The sequence below is a fragment of the Pieris rapae genome, chromosome 18, assembly GCF_905147795.1.
Source record: "Pieris rapae chromosome 18, ilPieRapa1.1, whole genome shotgun sequence".
Taxonomy (NCBI): Eukaryota; Metazoa; Arthropoda; class Insecta; order Lepidoptera; family Pieridae; genus Pieris; species Pieris rapae.
In genome coordinates this window covers 1,831,581-1,841,147 of record NC_059526.1, presented here as the reverse complement: position 1 = coordinate 1,841,147, position 9,567 = coordinate 1,831,581, and positions in this window count along the sequence as shown.

Sequence of the window (9,567 nt, the reverse complement as noted above, 5' to 3'; positions counted from 1 at the left end):
GGTCATTTTATGTAAACTCGTTTTACATACAATAATAAACTATCAATAATATACTAAATAATAAATGCTTGAGGAGTCAGAAAGAAATTCTCACCTGGCACATATAAATGGGTTTTTAATGGGTTTTACTAAAAATTATAAATAAAAGTTTTATCAGAAATTGTATGGTGTTTATTAGATTGTACTTTAAAAAATTACTCCTTTTCAAATAGTATCTTATTATTACTTTTATTAAAACTACCTATAGCTCTATATTTCTCAGCACTTATAGTCCTGTAGGTATTGATAAACACAATTACACACCTACATCCCGCCACGCCCGTCATTTGACGCCTGAACTAAGCTCACAACGCAAATTGGACTAATCATGTTTATTCGTCCTTTACATACGTGCTATATATAATCAGATAAAATACTCCGTCATTTAACAAGATTTCTAATCAAAATGCCATTTAGGTCCGTAAGGAAAAACTAACTCGGTTTTAAACTTAAACCCAATCTTTGATATTGTCCGCTTAGTACTTGTTAGAAGTTCATTAAATAATACTTCTATATTTGCAATAATAATATTATATAACCTTCTTTATTTCAATATCCAAGTATAACTTTAGTCGAGGTTCCCTCTGGAAGAAGGAAGATACTGCCAGCGTTCCCTCTTTGAATGGCTAGACTAATTCTTTTTCCGAGGTACCTGCCAGCTCTTCGTTCTCCTGTGATGTAGACGAACCTTTTTGCTATCTCCGTAAAAAGTCTTACATCGCTAGGACCTCACGAATCGAAGATATCCTGTAAAGCACGCGGAACGTCGGATAAATTTAAAATTATGTTTAAATAATTATAAGTTTACAATAATACATAACTTCAATGCGTTAAAAAAGTGTTTTTTTTAAATGTGTAAAAGTTATGTTAATAAAACAGAATACAATTATTATTTTAACTTATTGCTTCTTCGATGTATCTAACAAATTGGACACGATTTTGTAAGATGCAGGCTGCGATGGCTAACACGACAGGCTCGTTTCCGTATAAATAAAAAAAAATGTATCTCGGCGTTAAATGCACAAACGTAGCAACTAAAAGTGATGAAGCTTATAAAACTTTTGACTTCGATCCATTTAAAAGTTCCCATTGTTATTCGTAGCTTACGGAATACGTTTGTGACTACGAACTTTAGATCAGTAGGAACTTCTCCATTGTTTAGTTGTGTATGTGTATAGATCAATAATTCCTCAATTATTAACAAATGGGGTATGTAGGTGAAGGTTCTACTTTTGCTATCATATTTACTACGCTTAAATCTTTGTAAACACCAACTTGAATACGTATATAGTGGTATTCTATAATGGTAGTGTTGGCCTAGTGGCTAAGGCATGCGACTTCAATCCCTGAAGTCAGTGACTGAGGTCGTAGGTTCGATTCCCGGTTGTGCATTTATAGACTTAGAGGACGGTGAAGACGGTGAAGACGGTGAGGACTCCATTCTTGTGTAGTTTTTCACTTATCGCTGATAAGCACTTACTAAAATGTTTTTGTTATTAATCTTCTCCCAGTGGTGGTAGAAGTCAAATAGCCTCGCCTTGTGAATATTTTTACAACTTTTTTTTACTAAATGTTAAATTCTTGTGTCGTTTATGTGTTTATATATAAGCTATGTCTTTACTAAGAGATTAAATCTTGTATAATAATTGTACACAACTCAGAGAATAAAACACAGTTCAATATAAATTTATCGACCCAATTAAAACTTAGCAGAAGTTCCGTCATCCATTATAACCGCGCCCAGCCCTACCCACTTCCTATCAATGTACTTTTAATTATTCTTTGTTGCCCAAAGAACGAATTTATAGAATATTTAATGATTCTGAAATGTTTAAGTTTTCAACACCGTAATTATGAAGCTCCAATAACGGGCTTAAGAAGTTTCAGGGTTATATGATTTACACATATTTTGATGATATTGAGCAGTGTTGGCCTAGTGGCTTCGGCGTGCGACTCTCATACCTGAGGTCGTAGGTTCGATCCCCGACTGTGCAGCAATGGAGTTTCTTTCTATTTGCGCATTTAACATTTGTTCGAACGGTGAAGGAAAACATCGTGAGGAAACAGACACACAAAACAAAAACAAACAGACACAGGAGTCAGGCACTGGAGGCTGACCACCTACTTGCCTATTAGATTTAAAAATGATCAATAAACATATTCAGAAATCTGAGGCCAAGACCTAAAGAAGTTGTAGCGCCAGTGATTTTTTTTATTACACATATATGTGTAAATCATAAAAAAAACATATAACATATGTTATATATAATGACACTACTCCCTGATTTCTATTCGCTTTTGGCTTCACTGTTTCCAACAACTCGTTAAAAGGTTAGGTTAGGGTTCTAGAAATTTTAAGTTGTCAATTGCTTTTGTAATAGGATTTTCCTCATTAGCATATATGCTACTTAAGCTGATAAATTATAAAATTGATAGATAATTCGTCTGTCATTAAACTGCACATCTGAAAAATCCATAATCAACATTTTTAAATTATTAGTTTTAATGTATTGAAAATCATAAACCTAATTAGTCAACTTATTATTTATAGTAAAAATACATTTTATTATCTATAGACACATACGTAAATGGGGCTGTTCAAGTATTACGTAAGCAGATTTACTGCAATTCATCCCCCCAAAGCAAAGCTAGCAAAGCTCTCAAAAATAATAGTACCTACAAAAACGTATAAATTTTTTGGGATTTTTCGGAATAGTTGACAATGCATTTCGTTTTCAAGCGTAAACAACGTGTGGGTAATATATGTTAAAAAGTAATATAAACTGTTGACGTAATCACTAAATAAGAAAATCAAAGAAAAAAATATTCATTAGGCTTCAGGGAGCGACCTTACTGTTCGGAACGAACAGCCAACGATTCCAGGACTACAAGAGTCTTCTGTTACCAGCACCTTCGTAGTAAAAATAATTATATTATTTTATACGTACGGCGTTACTTATTTGGACGGCGTAAATAAAAAAATTCAGTGGCGCTAAAACTGTGTTTGGATTTTGATTCAACTCGTTTCTTTTTAATAACATTTTATAGATAAGTAGACGACCAGCCAGACTCTGACACATGTCATCGACCTTTGTCTTTGAGACAAGCGGATTTCCTGGCGATGTTGGCCTTCACCGTAGCAGCAAGTGCAAAATGTATGCCGTGATTCAACTCACCACTCACTCTGAGTCCTGGCCCACGCTTAAGCAACTAGGCCTCAGTAATGTGTGTATGAAAAATCTTAGTTCTGAACGTGACGTAATATTTAACTCCTATTCAAAACGTTACGTACGCATTTAATTATTATTTGTTTTATAAAAGGGCAATTTATCTTATTATGTAAATATGACGTCAATTATCGCCAGCCTGATTAGTTTCCGAGGCTTCGACGCCGATGATAAATGGCTACCCTTATCAATAACTTTTGACCAGGCCATTGTCCCGTCAGTTCAAGGTCAGCAAGGATAATGTTAAAATAGGCTTTTTATGCGAAAATAAAAAATGTTTCCTTTTTATGTATTTGGCTGTGTTAGCTGTATTGTATTGATTGGGTTCCTCATTCCCCCATTTGATACTTCTTCGTTTATTGCCTCGTCATTGAGGAAGATTGACGGTCAGTTTTGCTTACATATGTCAGATGCATATTTCCGCAGTCGCTATTCGGCGATAGAGGTAATGCCTCAACTGGCTCAGATAACTTTCCGTTGTTTAATGTTCTGCATAAGTTTATTCGAATTATTACGTATTTATTAATAAAAATATTTATATCCTAAATGTTATGTTTTATGTTTTGCCTTGGAATAAAAAAGACGGATGTGTCTTCTGTGGCTGAAACTGCAGGAGTTGACTAAAATAGTTCCACAACCATGCAAAGACATCAAGTTACTAAATTAGAATTCAAACATGTTTTATTTATATATGTAAGAAAATGTACACTTATGAACGTCAAAAAAATAAATAAACATGAAATAATCTAATTTTATTTTTACTGCCACTTCTCAAATCAAGGGCCACTCTCCTCCACTCTTTTTTATCGCCAAGTATTTTTCTTTACAACTATGTTTGTAAGGAGCTGCAGCCATTACACCATTATATCATGTACCACATGACATCTTAAGTAATTAATAATAATAAAATAAATTAAAAACGAGCTTTGTTCTGTATCAGCTGGAGGCCACACGCTTAATTCTCGTGGGAACAACACGCAAAAGGTTAAATATCACCCAAAACAGACCAAAAACTAAACACGAATCTCCACTCCCTAATCTTGATTTAAAATACTTTAATATTAAATCTTAAATTAAAAAACAACTTTGCCGTGCACAATTTTCAATTTAGCATTTCCTTTCAAAGTATTTTCTTTTCTCGAGGCGAAAATGGCATGCATTTCAGAATGCCTCTCATTTGGTAAATTCCCGCGGGATTAGGGAAAGTGGGGCGTGCGCTTGTCAAAACTATTCAAAAGGATAATTGTGCTTGGGATGTGGAAGTTTTCGAAAATAGCACATGTATCATGTAGATAGTGTACTTACTTGTTTAGAAAATGTATAATCTTACCTGTATTCTACATTTTCACTATATTATTTTATATTACCAGACAGATCTTTTGCGCGCTTATAATTTATGTTGGGTAGTTGCTTTAATAAAAAAATAGCTCCCCGAAATCTTCATATCGCCTGCTTTTAGACTGAGCCTACCTTTTTAGTACCTACATATCAAAATATGGAATATTCGTTGCCTTAAAGTTTATAATTACTAAAAAAACGGCTTTTAGGTTTTTCAGGGTTCCAGGAAAAAATTTAAAAAAATCGAAGTGATCCAGCCGTCTTTGTCTTAGACAACAAAAACATAGATCATGTATTTAATGTAAAAAATTATTTATTTATATCCTTATATCAGAAATACAAAATTCATATATACATTATAACTATTGTTTTTCTTAATCTTCGAGAACGAATTCTGTATGCAAATATAAAAATATTCGGCAAATGCTCCATTGTCCTCCATTTTTCTTCATTATACACTAAATTCGTCCAGGACTTTCTAGCCATTTCCATGATTTTATCGGCCCACCTTTTACATTACCTACCTCTTTTTCCATTATGGACTCTTGGTTGCCATAGTGTAACAATTTTGCTCCATTTATCTCCTCATCTTATGTAACTCCAGCCCATTTCCATTAATTTGTTTTTTTTCATGTAATGTCAGCTTTGCCCTGCTTTATCTCTATCTTAAATTGTTGTTACTTATTTTGACAATTCTTATTATCTTTACAAAACTACTTTCTGAAAAAGAACTGGCTATTAATCCAAGAAAATTAGGTCCCGTAGGATTGAAGGGAACACGTGGACGTCGTGGTCGTCAGATTGAAATTAAATCTTAATTACTATCTTTAATTTATATCCCCCTTTATAAAATAAATCATTTAAAAACATTAATAAAGTATAAGTTACGAGTGCATTAACGAGATAGTAAAGTCACATCTGTTTCGCTTTTATTGTTATGATAGTTTATGATTTATTAAGTTTAAATCATTTTCTACAAACAAAACCAATTGATATATACAATTATATATATAATTGGTATAATATTATAATATATGTCTGGCATTTATTTATTGAATATTATATGTTACAAGCTATCTATTCTTAAATACAGGAAAATTATGTTGAACATAAATTTTACAAAAAATAATAAAATAATTTGGTTTTTACTAGTATTCTTTTGTTGAGCAATACTTTTTTTTAATTGATCACCTCACTGCCGAATGTATAAAGCTCTGGATAAGTCGCTTTTATTCTATAATAATCGCGAAGATATTTTCGATTAAGTATTATTCACAATATTTATAAGCATTATGTTATACTAGGCTGTTCATGGACATTCATTGTTAAAAATTTTTGGCTACCTAAATAAAATAATAATAATAACGATACTAAAGAAAAGTGCAATTTTTTACGAAGCCTAGTATACGAAGGATTTGAGGAAACAATGAAATACCTTTATTAGCAATTTTCTTTATATAAAACAAATTCAAGTTAATGATAGCTCTTAATAAGAGTCAGAGACGAGACTTTGCGATTACAAGGAGTTATTCATTTCGTAATTGTAACGTGAATTATTATTTTTTGCCACAAATGAAGATTGTAACGTTTTCGCGAGAGAACTTATTCCAATTTTGGAGCCTGAAACGTTTTTTTCGAGACAACTCAGACCAGTTTTGGACGCTGTACATAATTTTTGCGAGACAACTGAAACCAGCTACATTACACGATATTTTTGTGCCTATTAATTTTTTTACTTTGACTAAACGGTTTATATCAAGCATAACATTCAAAATACGGTTCAACCCGTAAATATCCTTAGACGGAGTAATGCACAAAGCCTTGTATAAAAAAAGGTAAAGGAGCAATATGACCAGAATTATTAACAATTTAACAGCTTGTACAATCGCAACTTATGCTAAATCTTACAGAAATCGCATATAATTTATACCCTGTGGATAAATTTGAAACGTTGCTCATCGTATCAAGGATTGTTGTATCCCCTCTTATTTATGTTTACCTAGATCAAGAGCAATATTTAGTGATGTTAATCCTAATCTAGACAAAGCGTAGCTATAAATCACTGCTACAAGAGGTTCTACAGTTGAAAATGTATTTTAGCAAAGATTCATTTATACATGTATAAAAGCTTTCTGATAGCAGTTGGCCTAATGGCTGCATGCAAATCGCATCTCTGAGGTCATAATTTCGATCCCGGCTGTGCACCAATGGACTTTCTTCCTAAGTGCGAATTTAACATTAACATTCAACAAGCTCAAACAGTGAAGAACAACCTCGTGAAAAAACCCTTGCCTTCAGATTTACTGTATATATTTCATTAATAATTTTTATTTTAACTGGTTAGCCATATAAACGCGACTGACGTGGTCAGTTCTTAGGCCAAAGGCATGTTCTTTTGCTCACAATGTTTTTCATTACCATACGAGAAAGTGTTTATAGTCTGCATAGCAAGAAACATCCATCAGTTTATCCCACATCCGGGATTCGGCTGCTGGAACATGGCTACATTACCGCTCCTTTAAAGAGTTTTATCACAGCTACATAGCAGTGATATTTCACAGTAAATAGGTCGCCCTAGACTGTTATAGGATGTGGAACGGATGGCAATAAACGAGCATGGATGTAATGAGGATGCAAAGTTCCGCACGAGTGTTGACTGACAATTTGACTACTCACCGTATTTTAGGTAATGCAGGATGCTTCTAAGGATACTCACTCTCAGCGTCAAAATCTCATTCTTTTTTATAAAATAGGGGGCAAATGGGCCGGAGGCTCACCTGATGTTGAGTAATCTCGCCGAACTTGGCCATGAGTTGCCGGCGTGTGCGTATAAGAATTGGTAGGATCTTTTCCTGAAAGATCCTGATTGGAAATTGGTTAGAAAATACTTCAGTAGGCAGCTAAGAACTAAGAAACGAAACAAAAATTCCTTTAAGAAACGTTGTGGAACGACGGACGTCCGGGTGGTATATCGTATTGCGCCTCGACGTCCGATGATAACACTCAGGGTATTCAAACCTGAACACTCTTTATGGTAAGTGCGGTAGAAGATAAAGAGAGATATACATACATATTGTACTACCTACAATAAAAAAACGTTGAAACAGACTCTCGAAACAAAATTAGTTTCCATTCGCGGACGCTTTGTGGAGTCATTCACACATTGTCCTCAAGAGTATGCTGCTTTTTTGAGATTCTGGTTAGCCCTGTGGCTAACCTTACCCTCTTACGTTCTTATGTCGTTTTTACACTCGTATATCCTGTGCCAACACACTCGCGAGCCTCTAGTGAGAGCGGCGGTATCACTTCACATTTGGTGAGCATCCTGCCTGTTTGCCCCTGTTCTATAAAAAACGTATGTGTACTTTAAACACGAGTCAGAAGTTGTATTTCTTTTAGCAAGAAGTAATCTTTTCAAGAAATGTTATCTTTCGCCTTATTTTACGTTTAAAGAAGAAACGACACTAACAATAGAAGAAAACTATAGTGTTGACTATAGTTAACTTCAGGGTGTCGGTTTTTGTGACAGTGTGCGCACGCATCGTAAAAATTTACTCTCGTTATTTTTCCCTATCGCGCCAAAAGATGTATAACTTCAAAAAACCTTGTCCTTAATATTTTCATTCATTTGATTGTAATTTTAATGTGTGATATATGAGAACATCATTACAATAAAAAACTACTTTAGAAATTTTTATTCACTATTATTTTCCAAACCCTTATCTTAATATATATATTTCTTGTGTGCGTGTGTATGTGACTGAACTCCTCCTAAACGACTGGACCGATTTAGACGAAATTTTTTGTGTGTGTTCAAGGGGATCTGGGAATGGTTTAGATTCACAATTTTGTCCACTGGACAATGTTTTTTTAATTAATTTTCAATTTATTAGTTGTTGTTGATTTTGGAATGTTTTGGATCCGACAGACGGCGCGGCGCTACCATCGCAGTGTCAAATTTTAAATAATATTCGAATTTTAATTTTAGTCTGTCCCGAAATTTAAAAAAAGTTTTGTTATCATTGTGTTATATCGTGTGTGACCATGTGCTGGATCGTCAGATATTGTCATAACATTTGAATAATAATTTTCATCAAAATGGCTTATTAAAAATTGAAATTTTGAAATTAAAGACGTGTAGACAGGACAACGTCTGTCGGATCCGCTAGTTAATATATAGATATTGATTATCCTCACACTATTATGTTGAAACACACATTCTGAACTATCCAGATTAAAACTACACGTATGTATATACTATATATACACGATCCTGTCCGTTTCTTCGTCTTTGTATATACACAATACAGTCTCCCTATAAATATTTGTTATTTTTATTCACCAATATTTTCTTGAAAAATAAAAGTTATTCTTAAAGCAGTTTTTATATATTTATCGCCTGCTCCCAGTTTGTGTTCGAGATTTTACTCGCTAAAGCTTAGAATATTTTCTAAAGGAAAATACACTGTGTTAAGCTTTGTAAATTTTTAAAATGAGTTTAGTTTTCTCACAAAATATTTGGAGTCAGGCTTTGAGATTGTTTTAATAAGTTTGTAGATATTATCAATGTAGATTGGAGGTATTTTATATACCCTAGAGAGATATTAATAAATTCTACATCAAAATTCAGTTTACACCCATTTTAAATTTACTGTAGGCAAAAGAACTGAGCGAAGGAAAACCATGTTATTCCTGTGAAGATTTTAAAATTACCAATAAAAAATCTGTCTGCTGGCTGGTAAAAAAGTACAAAGTACATGTAATAATGTGTCTGCTGTCCATTACCTTCTAAAAGCGTATATTTTGAAAATGTTAAAGATTCTTCTTTACTGAATTCTTTGTCGCCATAAGTGCGAAAAGGTAAAGATCTCTCCACTGGATGAGGACGTGATAATTCTAAAGATGATTTAGTCCAGACTCCATCGCTCAAATTTCTAGTCCAGAATCACAAGAATCAACTACC